General features: G+C 46.1%; 4 non-coding genes and 2 pseudogenes across 4 annotated transcripts; all 6 read right to left on the bottom strand.

Moving 5' to 3' along the window:
- Positions 1-1,152: 1,152 nt before the first annotated feature.
- LOC130324002 (U2 spliceosomal RNA) lies at positions 1,153-1,343 on the bottom strand. Its single transcript, XR_008869161.1, has one exon. It is a non-coding gene; the product is annotated as a U2 spliceosomal RNA (small nuclear RNA).
- A 2,101-nt stretch (positions 1,344-3,444) lies between these two features.
- LOC130324001 (U2 spliceosomal RNA) lies at positions 3,445-3,635 on the bottom strand. The gene has a single exon (XR_008869160.1). It is a non-coding gene; the product is annotated as a U2 spliceosomal RNA (small nuclear RNA).
- A 2,092-nt stretch (positions 3,636-5,727) lies between these two features.
- Positions 5,728-5,917, bottom strand: LOC130324004 (U2 spliceosomal RNA). The gene has a single exon (XR_008869163.1). It is a non-coding gene; the product is annotated as a U2 spliceosomal RNA (small nuclear RNA).
- Positions 5,918-9,579: 3,662 nt separating this feature from the next.
- Positions 9,580-9,770, bottom strand: LOC130324000 (U2 spliceosomal RNA). Its single transcript, XR_008869159.1, has one exon. It is a non-coding gene; the product is annotated as a U2 spliceosomal RNA (small nuclear RNA).
- Positions 9,771-11,864: 2,094 nt separating this feature from the next.
- LOC130324006 (U2 spliceosomal RNA) lies at positions 11,865-12,066 on the bottom strand (annotated as a pseudogene).
- Positions 12,067-12,839: 773 nt separating this feature from the next.
- LOC130324008 (U2 spliceosomal RNA) lies at positions 12,840-12,949 on the bottom strand (annotated as a pseudogene).
- Between the last annotated feature and the right edge of the window lie 2,102 nt (positions 12,950-15,051).

Raw genomic sequence — 15,051 nt, 5'->3', positions numbered from 1 at the left:
AACCCATTTCCACCTTTTTTTCCCTTCTCTTCCTCTTACTTTTTTTTCACGTTTTTTTACGTTTTTCTCCTTTTCGCCTCTTTTCTGGGCGTATTATTCTTCTTTTTCTTCTTTTTTTTCGTCTAATGCATACCCCATCAGTGCAGCAATGCTTATTCAATACCGCCAGCAGATGGAGACACTGGGGGATAATTTTCTAAGGATTTAAACTGATTTTTCCTGTCTGAATTTGTCGCACAGAAAGTTGCAGGCCAAATATGTGTGACATTTCTGCGACTTTAGCTTCTAGAGCATTTTTACAACATTATACATAGGTGCTGAATACATAAAAAGCGACTGTTCAGCGACAGACAAGTCGCATCGGCTGAAAGTAGGCCAGAATGTCAGTCCATGTTGGAGCAGGTTTAGATACAGTCTAAAGCATAGATCTCAAAGTCTGTGCACAGAATTTAGCAAGGGCCTCGCACCTTCTGATGCATCAGGTAGGTGCACAATAGCATAGCCTAACCCTCTGTACTTTGGTCTATATTGATGCGGGACATAGACAGCCAGCTGATGACCAATCCATTAGTGCAATGGATGGCTGGAAGCATTTGTCTTTGCCTTTGCAATACCACAGAAGCAATGCATGGTCAATGTACAGCAATGACACACCTGTGTGAACAGCCAGGAGACCCCCCCCCCCCCCCCCCATGTTATGTTACATAGTTACATAGTTAGTACGGTCGAAAAAAGACATATGTCCATCACGTTCAACCAGGGAATTAAGGGGTAGGGGTGTGGCGCGATATTGGGGAAGGGATGAGATTTTATATTTCTTCATAAGCATTAATCTTATTTTGTCAATTAGGAACATTCAGCACCCACCCGCTATCAAGGCAGCTGCCTATCATGTCATGCCCTACCTGCACAGGTGTGCTGGCTACTCAAATGATCCAATTAAGGAGGCCATTTAGTCAGCAGCAGCAGAAGTCCTGTGCCTGGACGCTCCAACAGGGGCCAGACACAAGCAGAAGCAGAAGCAGCAGAAGCAGCAGCACCACCTTTTGTTTTTTGGCTGCAGCAGCAGCAAGGCCCACAGGGCTGGCTAGCTGGCTAGCCAGCAAGCAGGTAGCAATGAAAGTAGGAATCTTTCTTTTTAACCCTGTAAGGGGGTGGTGCACTGTACCCGAAGATACTGCCATATCGGGTCAATGCATAGGGCGACGGAAGCAAGCTTCGAAATCGGCCCCCGTTCTCAAAAATCCATTTAATATATGGTCCCCAGATAGGGGACGTATCAGATATTAAACTGATAAGAACAGATACTACACTTGATCTTAGCCAAAAGGCCGAGAAGCGATAACCGTGAAAGGGGCGGGCCCAACAAGGTCCCCTTCATGGGCACTATCACTGCTTGCTGTCAGGGAGGCTGCCAGACAATTTTCCATGCACACTCTGGGCTGGGGGGCAGTCAACCACCAGTACACACAGCAGAACCTAAACCCATACCATTATTGCTAAGCAGCAAGACAGGGGCCCATTGCACTCCCACGGGGCCTTTTTAAATGCAATCCATAACCCGGATTTGCCAGGAACCCTTCTTACTCCTCCTACTTGCATGTGACACTGGGCTTAGGATCTGCATAGGAAACACACACACAAGCACACACCTACCTTTGTTGCCTGCAGATGCCTCCTTGGCTGTCCCCAAACGGTATCAAACCAACACCCACGGGAAGCTGTAAGCATAGAGGACATGCCTGCACCCCATTGGACTTACCTGTGTGGGTTAAATCCGGGTTATTTGACAACCTATGGCGGTGATGGTTCTGCTCAGGCAGAGCAGTGCTGATGCTCCTCATAAAGCTGTCGCTGCTGTGAAGGTTCTAGGTGACATCACAAATCCCTTTGGTTACATACACAACAAAGCTGGGTTGTTGTTGTTTACACTCTGCAAGGCCTGTGGAAGTGAGTGACATCATAGCACTGTAGTTCTGAGGGTTCAAGATGGATGCAACAATCTCCTGTTGCTTCTATGAAGGCCGTAATAGACGACATCACCAAACAGCTCCATAGTCACATACACAGCAAAGGAGAGATGTTGTTTACACCTAGTGATGTCAGTGGTATTGAGTGACATCACAGCACAGTGCTAAGGCTCCTGGGCCTGGACACAGCAGCGGCTGCAATATCTCAACGGAGAATACGTTTATATCTATGTGTGTGTGTGCGCATATATATATATATATATATATATATATATATATATATATATATATATATATATTTCTCCGCCGAAATCACTTTTAAACCCATTTCCACCTTTTTTTCCCTTCTCTTCCTCTTACTTTTTTTTCACGTTTTTTTACGTTTTTCTCCTTTTCGCCTCTTTTCTGGGCGTATTATTCTTCTTTTTCTTCTTTTTTTTCGTCTAATGCATACCCCATCAGTGCAGCAATGCTTATTCAATACCGCCAGCAGATGGAGACACTGGGGGATAATTTTCTAAGGATTTATACTGATTTTTCCTGTCTGAATTTGTCGCACAGAAAGTTGCAGGCCAAATATGTGTGACATTTCTGCGACTTTAGCTTCTAGAGCATTTTTACAACATTATACATAGGTGCTGAATACATAAAAAGCGACTGTTCAGCGACAGACAAGTCGCATCGGCTGAAAGTAGGCCAGAATGTCAGTCCATGTTGGAGCAGGTTTAGATACAGTCTAAAGCATAGATCTCAAAGTCTGTGCACAGAATTTAGCAAGGGCCTCGCACCTTCTGATGCATCAGGTAGGTGCACAATAGCATAGCCTAACCCTCTGTACTTTGGTCTATATTGATGCGGGACATAGACAGCCAGCTGATGACCAATCCATTAGTGCAATGGATGGCTGGAAGCATTTGTCTTTGCCTTTGCAATACCACAGAAGCAATGCATGGTCAATGTACAGCAATGACACACCTGTGTGAACAGCCAGGAGACCCCCCCCCCCCCCCCATGTTATGTTACATAGTTACATAGTTAGTACGGTCGAAAAAAGACATATGTCCATCACGTTCAACCAGGGAATTAAGGGGTAGGGGTGTGGCGCGATATTGGGGAAGGGATGAGATTTTATATTTCTTCATAAGCATTAATCTTATTTTGTCAATTAGGAACATTCAGCACCCACCCGCTATCAAGGCAGCTGCCTATCATGTCATGCCCTACCTGCACAGGTGTGCTGGCTACTCAAATGATCCAATTAAGGAGGCCATTTAGTCAGCAGCAGCAGAAGTCCTGTGCCTGGACGCTCCAACAGGGGCCAGACACAAGCAGAAGCAGAAGCAGCAGAAGCAGCAGCAGCACCACCTTTTGTTTTTTGGCTGCAGCAGCAGCAAGGCCCACAGGGCTGGCTAGCTGGCTAGCCAGCAAGCAGGTAGCAATGAAAGTAGGAATCTTTCTTTTTAACCCTGTAAGGGGGTGGTGCACTGTACCCGAAGATACTGCCATATCGGGTCAATGCATAGGGCGACGGAAGCAAGCTTCGAAATCGGCCCCCGTTCTCAAAAATCCATTTAATATATGGTCCCCAGATAGGGGACGTATCAGATATTAAACTGATAAGAACAGATACTACACTTGATCTTAGCCAAAAGGCCGAGAAGCGATAACCGTGAAAGGGGCGGGCCCAACAAGGTCCCCTTCATGGGCACTATCACTGCTTGCTGTCAGGGAGGCTGCCAGACAATTTTCCATGCACACTCTGGGCTGGGGGGCAGTCAACCACCAGTACACACAGCAGAACCTAAACCCATACCATTATTGCTAAGCAGCAAGACAGGGGCCCATTGCACTCCCACGGGGCCTTTTTAAATGCAATCCATAACCCGGATTTGCCAGGAACCCTTCTTACTCCTCCTACTTGCATGTGACACTGGGCTTAGGATCTGCATAGGAAACACACACACAAGCACACACCTACCTTTGTTGCCTGCAGATGCCTCCTTGGCTGTCCCCAAACGGTATCAAACCAACACCCACGGGAAGCTGTAAGCATAGAGGACATGCCTGCACCCCATTGGACTTACCTGTGTGGGTTAAATCCGGGTTATTTGACAACCTATGGCGGTGATGGTTCTGCTCAGGCAGAGCAGTGCTGATGCTCCTCATAAAGCTGTCGCTGCTGTGAAGGTTCTAGGTGACATCACAAATCCCTTTGGTTACATACACAACAAAGCTGGGTTGTTGTTGTTTACACTCTGCAAGGCCTGTGGAAGTGAGTGACATCATAGCACTGTAGTTCTGAGGGTTCAAGATGGATGCAACAATCTCCTGTTGCTTCTATGAAGGCCGTAATAGACGACATCACCAAACAGCTCCATAGTCACATACACAGCAAAGGAGAGATGTTGTTTACACCTAGTGATGTCAGTGGTATTGAGTGACATCACAGCACAGTGCTAAGGCTCCTGGGCCTGGACACAGCAGCGGCTGCAATATCTCAACGGAGAATACGTTTATATCTATGTGTGTGTGTGCGCATATATATATATATATATATATATATATATATATATATATATATTTCTCCGCCGAAATCACTTTTAAACCCATTTCCACCTTTTTTTCCCTTCTCTTCCTCTTACTTTTTTTTCACGTTTTTTTACGTTTTTCTCCTTTTCGCCTCTTTTCTGGGCGTATTATTCTTCTTTTTCTTCTTTTTTTTCGTCTAATGCATACCCCATCAGTACAGCAATGCTTATTCAATACCGCCAGCAGATGGAGACACTGGGGGATAATTTTCTAAGGATTTATACTGATTTTTCCTGTCTGAATTTGTCGCACAGAAAGTTGCAGGCCAAATATGTGTGACATTTCTGCGACTTTAGCTTCTAGAGCATTTTTACAACATTATACATAGGTGCTGAATACATAAAAAGCGACTGTTCAGCGACAGACAAGTCGCATCGGCTGAAAGTAGGCCAGAATGTCAGTCCATGTTGGAGCAGGTTTAGATACAGTCTAAAGCATAGATCTCAAAGTCTGTGCACAGAATTTAGCAAGGGCCTCGCACCTTCTGATGCATCAGGTAGGTGCACAATAGCATAGCCTAACCCTCTGTACTTTGGTCTATATTGATGCGGGACATAGACAGCCAGCTGATGACCAATCCATTAGTGCAATGGATGGCTGGAAGCATTTGTCTTTGCCTTTGCAATACCACAGAAGCAATGCATGGTCAATGTACAGCAATGACACACCTGTGTGAACAGCCAGGAGACCCCCCCCCCCCCCCCCATGTTATGTTACATAGTTACATAGTTAGTACGGTCGAAAAAAGACATATGTCCATCACGTTCAACCAGGGAATTAAGGGGTAGGGGTGTGGCGCGATATTGGGGAAGGGATGAGATTTTATATTTCTTCATAAGCATTAATCTTATTTTGTCAATTAGGAACATTCAGCACCCACCCGCTATCAAGGCAGCTGCCTATCATGTCATGCCCTACCTGCACAGGTGTGCTGGCTACTCAAATGATCCAATTAAGGAGGCCATTTAGTCAGCAGCAGCAGAAGTCCTGTGCCTGGACGCTCCAACAGGGGCCAGACACAAGCAGAAGCAGAAGCAGCAGAAGCAGCAGCAGCACCACCTTTTGTTTTTTGGCTGCAGCAGCAGCAAGGCCCACAGGGCTGGCTAGCTGGCTAGCCAGCAAGCAGGTAGCAATGAAAGTAGGAATCTTTCTTTTTAACCCTGTAAGGGGGTGGTGCACTGTACCCGAAGATACTGCCATATCGGGTCAATGCATAGGGCGACGGAAGCAAGCTTCGAAATCGGCCCCCGTTCTCAAAAATCCATTTAATATATGGTCCCCAGATAGGGGACGTATCAGATATTAAACTGATAAGAACAGATTTTTTTTTTTTTTTTAGTTAACCCTCAGAACTCCATCAGAGCTCTAAGATCTTATTTGAGCTTGATTTTTTGTTCATCATCAGGAAAACCCGTTTTTCTTTATTTCTTTATCTCTTTTTTTTTTTTTTTTTAAACAATAAAAGAAACCATATTTAAAACATAAAAAAATTATCAAACCAAAACTAACCATACTATAATTCTATAATTTCTTAAAGAAAAATTACCCAAATGTCATTCCTCTTCTCCATGCAAAGACCATCAAGAAGTCTAAGAAACCACAAGTTATAGATCCACTCAGCATCTCACTTTTGGCTGGAATCGCCAGCCACGCTGGAACCTTGTATGTTTCCACAAATCTATCTATATCTGCGTGAAAGGAACAATAGACTTTATCCCTTGCTTCATTGACTTTGATTCCCAATCTTTCTTTCAGATTTCCCAAATCCTCGTCAAAGGCTTTTTTCTCTTTTTTTGACACACTCTTGAAGACAACATCAAGAGAGCCTCCATACTCTACCGGTACATATTCTTCTTCATTTTCTTTCCTTTTCTTCTCCTCCATCACTTTCCTGGTTGGGGTTTCCTCCTCTTCAGGTTCTTCCCTCACATCAGTTTCCTCCTCCCTACTTCGTTTCATAACCTCCTTTTTCTTCTTCTTCTTCTTAGGACACATTACTGCCAGGTGTCCCTCATCACCACATAGATGACACTTTTTCTTCACCTTACATGCTTCTGGCTCATGGCCTTCTTCTTGGCATTTATAGCACCAAACAATATCACAAAAATCTTTCCTATGGCCATACCTTTTACACTTTCGACAAAAGTCGTCCATGCCTGAAAAGAACAGGTCCCCATTTACTGGGCCAATCTTAAAACGCCCTGGGGGATAAATTAGCTTTCCATCAGGTGTTTTCTGAAACTTCACTTGAAATTTCCACTTTGTCGTCCAAAGTCCATATTGATTATAGATCTTGCCTTTTGGCTTCACCTCCTCACAGAATCTAGAAAGGAACAGAACAATCTCTTCTTCTGTGATATACGGACTGTACATCCTCACAGTTATAAGTCTTTCCCGAGTCGGGAAATGGGGAGTAATCTCTACCCCTCCCAACTTAGGGTGCGACTTCCACAGCAATGCTTTATTGCAGAACACACCATAGTCCTCCTCCGAAACCAGAACCACATCATAGACTCCACTTCTTGGAAATTCCAGCATCGATAATATCTGGTCCTTCCTCAGCTCAAAAAGCTGGAACAAAATCTCCTCCACCACGAAGAATAAACCTCTCTCCTTCTTTCCAGCATCCAAAAGAGTAATTCGGACTCCATTTCGTAGTCTGGCGTAGCTAGGTACACCTCCAGCAGGCTCTTCTTTCTTGCCAGCCTCCTCCATCGCAGAAAAAACACCTCCCCTACTGCAGGCAGGTAGGTAGGTAGGTGGTGATCGCTCCTCGTTGCCCGGGGACTAAGCCGCCACCCTGATGTCAGCAAGGGGGTTTAGTCCCACCATATAGATGGGACGATCCCCCAGGGAAAAGGAGCGGGTACCCCGGGCACCTTCCAGCCAGATCAAGCAAGCAGATACTACACTTGATCTTAGCCAAAAGGTCGAGAAGCGATAACCGTGAAAGGGGCGGGCCCAACAAGGTCCCCTTCATGGGCACTATCACTGCTTGCTGTCAGGGAGGCTGCCAGACAATTTTCCATGCACACTCTGGGCTGGGGGGCAGTCAACCACCAGTACACACAGCAGAACCTAAACCCATACCATTATTGCTAAGCAGCAAGACAGGGGCCCATTGCACTCCCACGGGGCCTTTTTAAATGCAATCCATAACCCGGATTTGCCAGGAACCCTTCTTACTCCTCCTACTTGCATGTGACACTGGGCTTAGGATCTGCATAGGAAACACACACACAAGCACACACCTACCTTTGTTGCCTGCAGATGCCTCCTTGGCTGTCCCCAAACGGTATCAAACCAACACCCACGGGAAGCTGTAAGCATAGAGGACATGCCTGCACCCCATTGGACTTACCTGTGTGGGTTAAATGCGGGTTATTTGACAACCTATGGCGGTGATGGTTCTGCTCAGGCAGAGCAGTGCTGATGCTCCTCATAAAGCTGTCGCTGCTGTGAAGGTTCTAGGTGACATCACAAATCCCTTTGGTTACATACACAACAAAGCTGGGTTGTTGTTGTTTACACTCTGCAAGGCCTGTGGAAGTGAGTGACATCATAGCACTGTAGTTCTGAGGGTTCAAGATGGATGCAACAATCTCCTGTTGCTTCTATGAAGGCCGTAATAGATGACATCACCAAACAGCTCCATAGTCACATACACAGCAAAGGAGAGATGTTGTTTACACCTAGTGATGTCAGTGGTATTGAGTGACATCACAGCACAGTGCTAAGGCTCCTGGGCCTGGACACAGCAGCGGCTGCAATATCTCAACGGAGAATACGTTTATATCTATGTGTGTGTGTGCGCATATATATATATATATATATATATATATATATATATATTTCTCCGCCGAAATCACTTTTAAACCCATTTCCACCTTTTTTTCCCTTCTCTTCCTCTTACTTTTTTTTCACGTTTTTTTACGTTTTTCTCCTTTTCGCCTCTTTTCTGGGCGTATTATTCTTCTTTTTCTTCTTTTTTTTCGTCTAATGCATACCCCATCAGTGCAGCAATGCTTATTCAATACCGCCAGCAGATGGAGACACTGGGGGATAATTTTCTAAGGATTTATACTGATTTTTCCTGTCTGAATTTGTCGCACAGAAAGTTGCAGGCCAAATATGTGTGACATTTCTGCGACTTTAGCTTCTAGAGCATTTTTACAACATTATACATAGGTGCTGAATACATAAAAAGCGACTGTTCAGCGACAGACAAGTCGCATCGGCTGAAAGTAGGCCAGAATGTCAGTCCATGTTGGAGCAGGTTTAGATACAGTCTAAAGCATAGATCTCAAAGTCTGTGCACAGAATTTAGCAAGGGCCTCGCACCTTCTGATGCATCAGGTAGGTGCACAATAGCATAGCCTAACCCTCTGTACTTTGGTCTATATTGATGCGGGACATAGACAGCCAGCTGATGACCAATCCATTAGTGCAATGGATGGCTGGAAGCATTTGTCTTTGCCTTTGCAATACCACAGAAGCAATGCATGGTCAATGTACAGCAATGACACACCTGTGTGAACAGCCAGGAGACCCCCCCCCCCCCCCATGTTATGTTACATAGTTACATAGTTAGTACGGTCGAAAAAAGACATATGTCCATCACGTTCAACCAGGGAATTAAGGGGTAGGGGTGTGGCACGATATTGGGGAAGGGATGAGATTTTATATTTCTTCATAAGCATTAATCTTATTTTGTCAATTAGGAACATTCAGCACCCACCCGCTATCAAGGCAGCTGCCTATCATGTCATGCCCTACCTGCACAGGTGTGCTGGCTACTCAAATGATCCAATTAAGGAGGCCATTTAGTCAGCAGCAGCAGAAGTCCTGTGCCTGGACGCTCCAACAGGGGCCAGACACAAGCAGAAGCAGCAGAAGCAGCAGCAGCACCACCTTTTGTTTTTTGGCTGCAGCAGCAGCAAGGCCCACAGGGCTGGCTAGCTGGCTAGCCAGCAAGCAGGTAGCAATGAAAGTAGGAATCTTTCTTTTTAACCCTGTAAGGGGGTGGTGCACTGTACCCGAAGATACTGCCATATCGGGTCAATGCATAGGGCGACGGAAGCAAGCTTCGAAATCGGCCCCCGTTCTCAAAAATCCATTTAATATATGGTCCCCAGATAGGGGACGTATCAGATATTAAACTGATAAGAACAGATACTACACTTGATCTTAGCCAAAAGGCCGAGAAGCGATAACCGTGAAAGGGGCGGGCCCAACAAGGTCCCCTTCATGGGCACTATCACTGCTTGCTGTCAGGGAGGCTGCCAGACAATTTTCCATGCACACTCTGGGCTGGGGGGCAGTCAACCACCAGTACACACAGCAGAACCTAAACCCATACCATTATTGCTAAGCAGCAAGACAGGGGCCCATTGCACTCCCACGGGGCCTTTTTAAATGCAATCCATAACCCGGATTTGCCAGGAACCCTTCTTACTCCTCCTACTTGCATGTGACACTGGGCTTAGGATCTGCATAGGAAACACACACACAAGCACACACCTACCTTTGTTGCCTGCAGATGCCTCCTTGGCTGTCCCCAAACGGTATCAAACCAACACCCACGGGAAGCTGTAAGCATAGAGGACATGCCTGCACCCCATTGGACTTACCTGTGTGGGTTAAATCCGGGTTATTTGACAACCTATGGCGGTGATGGTTCTGCTCAGGCAGAGCAGTGCTGATGCTCCTCATAAAGCTGTCGCTGCTGTGAAGGTTCTAGGTGACATCACAAATCCCTTTGGTTACATACACAACAAAGCTGGGTTGTTGTTGTTTACACTCTGCAAGGCCTGTGGAAGTGAGTGACATCATAGCACTGTAGTTCTGAGGGTTCAAGATGGATGCAACAATCTCCTGTTGCTTCTATGAAGGCCGTAATAGACGACATCACCAAACAGCTCCATAGTCACATACACAGCAAAGGAGAGATGTTGTTTACACCTAGTGATGTCAGTGGTATTGAGTGACATCACAGCACAGTGCTAAGGCTCCTGGGCCTGGACACAGCAGCGGCTGCAATATCTCAACGGAGAATACGTTTATATCTATGTGTGTGTGTGCGCATATATATATATATATATATATATATATATATATATATATATATTTCTCCGCCGAAATCACTTTTAAACCCATTTCCACCTTTTTTTCCCTTCTCTTCCTCTTACTTTTTTTTCACGTTTTTTTACGTTTTTCTCCTTTTCGCCTCTTTTCTGGGCGTATTCTTCTTCTTTTTCTTCTTTTTTTTCGTCTAATGCATACCCCATCAGTGCAGCAATGCTTATTCAATACCGCCAGCAGATGGAGACACTGGGGGATAATTTTCTAAGGATTTATACTGATTTTTCCTGTCTGAATTTGTCGCACAGAAAGTTGCAGGCCAAATATGTGTGACATTTCTGCGACTTTAGCTTCTAGAGCATTTTTACAACATTATACATAGGTGCTGAATACATAAAAAGCGACTGTTCAGCGACAGACAAGTCGCATCGGCTGAAAGTAGGCCAGAATGTCAGTCCATGTTGGAGCAGGTTTAGATACAGTCTAAAGCATAGATCTCAAAGTCTGTGCACAGAATTTAGCAAGGGCCTCGCACCTTCTGATGCATCAGGTAGGTGCACAATAGCATAGCCTAACCCTCTGTACTTTGGTCTATATTGATGCGGGACATAGACAGCCAGCTGATGACCAATCCATTAGTGCAATGGATGGCTGGAAGCATTTGTCTTTGCCTTTGCAATACCACAGAAGCAATGCATGGTCAATGTACAGCAATGACACACCTGTGTGAACAGCCAGGAGACCCCCCCCCCCCCCCCCCCATGTTATGTTACATAGCTACATAGTTAGTACGGTCGAAAAAAGACATATGTCCATCACGTTCAACCAGGGAATTAAGGGGTAGGGGTGTGGCGCGATATTGGGGAAGGGATGAGATTTTCTATTTCTTCATAAGCATTAATCTTATTTTGTCAATTAGGAACATTCAGCACCCACCCGCTATCAAGGCAGCTGCCTATCATGTCATGCCCTACCTGCACAGGTGTGCTGGCTACTCAAATGATCCAATTAAGGAGGCCATTTAGTCAGCAGCAGCAGAAGTCCTGTGCCTGGACGCTCCAACAGGGGCCAGACACAAGCAGAAGCAGAAGCAGCAGAAGCAGCAGCAGCACCACCTTTTGTTTTTTGGCTGCAGCAGCAGCAAGGCCCACAGGGCTGGCTAGCTGGCTAGCCAGCAAGCAGGTAGCAATGAAAGTAGGAATCTTTCTTTTTAACCCTGTAAGGGGGTGGTGCACTGTACCCGAAGATACTGCCATATCGGGTCAATGCATAGGGCGACGGAAGCAAGCTTCGAAATCGGCCCCCGTTCTCAAAAATCCATTTAATATATGGTCCCCAGATAGGGGACGTATCAGATATTAAACTGATAAGAACAGATTTTTTTTTTTTTTTTTTTTTTTTTTTTTTTTTTTTTTCTAAAGCCGAGGAACGTGCTTTCGATTCACCCAAAGTGCAAGAAAAAGTGCAAACGTGTTACACTAAAAAAAAACGTGCACAAAGGATGCGGTCTATCGCAAGCCCTTCTCCGATAGGAGAGAGGCCCCCCAACAAACCTTACCCTTCGCCTCCGGACCAAAAGGTACCTGCGAGGTTCCAGGTTCGATGTCCCTTTTCGCCGAAGCTACTAGGGGACCACAAATGCTCCCGGCATCCCCCTTGGCGTTAGCCAAGGTATCTGCCCGCAGAGCCGATTACGGTAGGTACCCTGCCAAAGCAGGAGTACCCGGGGTGTTTGCAGGGAGTTGCGGAACCTAATGGCCACACACACCTCCCCTAGACCGCCAGGAGGGACACCCAGAAGGGCTACCGCATCCTGACCAATCCTGTGAACACACAACACGCAAAAAGTGACACAGTGAGACAAAGAAAGAAATAAATAAGTGAATGTGTGCAGATATACTGCCCGGACATCCGGCCGGATCTATAAAAATTTCTCTGATCCTAGCCAGAAGGCCGGGAATCAAGAGGTGAGTGCCACAAGGTGAAGAGATTATGGTGCCCGTGCTTCAACTCAGTGAGCCTATTCTCCCAGTGAGTTTCGGCACCTCGGGGTCACCACTCCCCGAGGCACAAAAGTACCTCGGCTCTAGACCCTCTCAGCCTCATGGCGAGACCCGGAGGGAACAGGTCACATCGGGGCAGCCGTCGAGCTGATTCCTCAGAACCAGCCCCGGAAAGCCCTGGTACACCTGCTCCTCCATGCAGCACCCATCCCCACCAGCCCCATACCGGCGTTACTATACACCGGCATGAAAAACTGATAAGAACAGATACTACACTTGATCTTAGCCAAAAGGCCGAGAAGCGATAACCGTGAAAGGGGCGGGCCCAACAAGGTCCCCTTCATGGGCACTATCACTGCTTGCTGTCAGGGAGGCTGCCAGACAATTTTCCATGCACACTCTGGGCTGGGGGGCAGTCAACCACCAGTACACACAGCAGAACCTAAACCCATACCATTATTGCTAAGCAGCAAGACAGGGGCCCATTGCACTCCCACGGGGCCTTTTTAAATGCAATCCATAACCCGGATTTGCCAGGAACCCTTCTTACTCCTCCTACTTGCATGTGACACTGGGCTTAGGATCTGCATAGGAAACACACACACAAGCACACACCTACCTTTGTTGCCTGCAGATGCCTCCTTGGCTGTCCCCAAACGGTATCAAACCAACACCCACGGGAAGCTGTAAGCATAGAGGACATGCCTGCACCCCATTGGACTTACCTGTGTGGGTTAAATCCGGGTTATTTGACAACCTATGGCGGTGATGGTTCTGCTCAGGCAGAGCAGTGCTGATGCTCCTCATAAAGCTGTCGCTGCTGTGAAGGTTCTAGGTGACATCACAAATCCCTTTGGTTACATACACAACAAAGCTGGGTTGTTGTTGTTTACACTCTGCAAGGCCTGTGGAAGTGAGTGACATCATAGCACTGTAGTTCTGAGGGTTCAAGATGGATGCAACAATCTCCTGTTGCTTCTATGAAGGCCGTAATAGACGACATCACCAAACAGCTCCATAGTCACATACACAGCAAAGGAGAGATGTTGTTTACACCTAGTGATGTCAGTGGTATTGAGTGACATCACAGCACAGTGCTAAGGCTCCTGGGCCTGGACACAGCAGCGGCTGCAATATCTCAACGGAGAATACGTTTATATCTATGTGTGTGTGTGCGCATATATATATATATATATATATATATATATATATATATATATATATATATATTTCTCCGCCGAAATCACTTTTAAACCCATTTCCACCTTTTTTTCCCTTCTCTTCCTCTTACTTTTTTTTCACGTTTTTTTACGTTTTTCTCCTTTTCGCCTCTTTTCTGGGCGTATTATTCTTCTTTTTCTTCTTTTTTTTCGTCTAATGCATACCCCATCAGTGCAGCAATGCTTATTCAATACCGCCAGCAGATGGAGACACTGGGGGATAATTTTCTAAGGATTTATACTGATTTTTCCTGTCTGAATTTGTCGCACAGAAAGTTGCAGGCCAAATATGTGTGACATTTCTGCGACTTTAGCTTCTAGAGCATTTTTACAACATTATACATAGGTGCTGAATACATAAAAAGCGACTGTTCAGCGACAGACAAGTCGCATCGGCTGAAAGTAGGCCAGAATGTCAGTCCATGTTGGAGCAGGTTTAGATACAGTCTAAAGCATAGATCTCAAAGTCTGTGCACAGAATTTAGCAAGGGCCTCGCACCTTCTGATGCATCAGGTAGGTGCACAATAGCATAGCCTAACCCTCTGTACTTTGGTCTATATTGATGCGGGACATAGACAGCCAGCTGATGACCAATCCATTAGTGCAATGGATGGCTGGAAGCATTTGTCTTTGCCTTTGCAATACCACAGAAGCAATGCATGGTCAATGTACAGCAATGACACACCTGTGTGAGCAGCCAGGAGACCCCCCCCCCCCCCCCCCCATGTTATGTTACATAGTTACATAGTTAGTACGGTCGAAAAAAGACATATGTCCATCACGTTCAACCAGGGAATTAAGGGGTAGGGGTGTGGCGCGATATTGGGGAAGGGATGAGATTTTCTATTTCTTCATAAGCATTAATCTTATTTTGTCAATTAGGAACATTCAGCACCCACCCGCTATCAAGGCAGCTGCCTATCATGTCATGCCCTACCTGCACAGGTGTGCTGGCTACTCAAATGATCCAATTAAGGAGGCCATTTAGTCAGCAGCAGCAGAAGTCCTGTGCCTGGACGCTCCAACAGGGGCCAGACACAAGCAGAAGCAGAAGCAGCAGAAGCAGCAGCAGCACCACCTTTTGTTTTTTGGCTGCAGCAGCAGCAAGGCCCACAGGGCTGGCTAGCTGGCTAGCCAGCAAGCAGGTAGCAATGAAAGTAGGAATCTTTCTTTTTAACCCTGTAAGG

This window comes from Hyla sarda, unplaced genomic scaffold (genome assembly GCF_029499605.1).
Source record: "Hyla sarda isolate aHylSar1 unplaced genomic scaffold, aHylSar1.hap1 scaffold_2572, whole genome shotgun sequence".
Lineage (NCBI taxonomy): Eukaryota > Metazoa > Chordata > Amphibia > Anura > Hylidae > Hyla > Hyla sarda.
This window is presented reverse-complemented; position numbering and strand designations above follow the sequence as displayed.